Source organism: Diceros bicornis, chromosome 31 (genome assembly GCF_020826845.1).
Source record: "Diceros bicornis minor isolate mBicDic1 chromosome 31, mDicBic1.mat.cur, whole genome shotgun sequence".
Classification (NCBI taxonomy): Eukaryota; Metazoa; Chordata; class Mammalia; order Perissodactyla; family Rhinocerotidae; genus Diceros; species Diceros bicornis.
In genome coordinates, this window is record NC_080770.1 from 16888159 (window position 1) to 16890407 (window position 2249).

Genomic DNA, 2249 nt, shown 5'->3' on the forward strand with positions numbered 1-2249 from the left:
CTCTTGCAAGAATCTCCCATTTAGCTGTTGCTTTACTTAGGTCTTTAGATCTCTCATATAGTTTAATATTTTGATGAATATACCCCATATTGGTATCTCCCCTTTCACTTTGTTTTTATTACTGCCTAGCTAGAAGAAAAATCATGTAGTAAATTGTATGATTAATACCCTGTAATTGGTTATTCTGATTTGATCATATGTTTCCTTACTTTTCTTTATTGAGGTAACATTAGTTTATAACATTATATAAATTTCAGATGTACATCATTATATTCTGATCTCCATGTAGATTACATCATGTTCACCACCCAAAGACTAATTAACATCTATCACTATACACATGTGCCTTATCGCCCCTTGCACCCTCCTCCCTCCCCTCTTCTGGTAACCACCGATCCAATCTCTGTCTCTATGTGTTTGTTTGTTGTTATTTTAATCTTCTTTTTATGAGTGAGATCATATGGTAGTTGACTTTCTCCCTCTGACTTATTTTGCTTAGCATAATACCCACTAGATCCATCAATGTTGTCGCAAATGGCAGAATTTCATCTTTTTTATGGCTGAGTAGTATTTCATTGTGTATATATACCACATCTTCTTTATCCACTTATCCCTTGATGGGCACGTAGGTTGCTTCCAAGTCTTGGATATTGTGAATAATGCTGCAATGAACATACGGGCGCATATATATTTACACATTCATGTTTTCATGTTCTTTGGATAAATCCCAGCAATGGAATAGCTGGATCACATGGTAATTCTATTCTTAATTTTTTGAGAGATCTCCATACTGTTTTCCATAGTGGCTGCACCAGTTTGCACTCTTACCAGCAGTGTATGAGAGTTCCCTTCTCTCCATAACCTCTCCAACACTTGTTAGTTCTTGTCTTGTTAATTACAGCCATTCTGACAGGTGTGAGGTGATATCTCATTATAGTTTTGATTTGTATTTCCCTAATAATTAGTGATATTGAGCATCTTTTTGTGTGCCTGTTGGCCATCTGTATATCTTCTTTGGAGGAATGTCTGTTGAGATCTTTTGTGCATTTTTTTAGTTGGGTTGCTAGTTTTTTTGTTCTTGAAATGTATGAGTTCTTTATATATTTTGGATATTAACCCCTTATCAGACATATGGTTTCGAATATCTTTTCCCAATTGTGAGGTTGTCTTTTCATTTTGTTGATGGTTTCTTTTGCTGCGCAGAAGCTTTTTAGTTTGACGTAGTCCCATTTGTTTATTTTTTCTATTGTTTCCCTTGCCTGGTCAGATATGGTACTTGAAAATATGCTGCTAAGACTGATGTCAAAGAGCATACTGCCTATGTTTTCTTCTAGGAGTTTTATGGTTTCAGGTCTTAAGTTCAAGTCTTTAACCCATTTTGAGTTAATTTTGTGTATGGTGTAAGATAATGGTCTACTTTCATTTTTTTGTGTGTGGCTGTCCAGTTTTCCCAACACTACTTATTGAAGAGACTTTCCTTTCTTCATTGTATGTTCTTGGCCCCTGTGTTGAAAATTAGCTGTCCAGAGATACATGGGTTTATTTCTGGGCTTTTGATCCTGTTCCATTGATCTGTGTGTCTGTTTTTGTGCCAGTACCATGCTGTTTTGATTACTATAGCTTTGTAGTATATTTTGAAATCAGGGAGTGTGATACCTCCAGCTTTGTTCTTTTTTGTCAGGATTGCTTTGGCTCTTCGGGGTCTTTTGTTGTTCCATATAAATTTTAGAATTCTTCGTTCTATTTCTGTGAAAAATGCCATTGGAACTTTTATTTTATTATGTTCCAGGAGTGACCCATGTGTGGGCTATATGTGTCCTGTTGTGGAAGGGTTGTCCTCGCTACAGGTGCATGGGGAAGCTAGGCCGTCCCTCTGGCCAGCTGGTTGTAATGCTCAGCTGTGTGTGGCTGCTATGGTCCCTTCAGTTGCTGTATTGGGCATGGAGAGCCCCAGCACAGTTGGCTTCAATGTCTAATAGTGCATTCCTATTGCAGTTTTCCTATTAAGTGAATAGGCCCCCAGCGTGGCTGGTTGCTAGGCTGAAGGGCTTACAATTGCTGCAGCCCTCTGGCATGCAAGCCTATTGTCAGCTGTCTCAAGGTTGCAGCTGAGTGGGGCTGGCTCCAGGCATGGGAGCACCCAATTGTTTCAGGCTTTGTAAGGTGGGGCCGATCCCCTATGTGGCTATTTGAGAAGCACAAGTCTGCTGCAGGTGACAAGCCCCACCACCTGCAGGCCCACACACCCC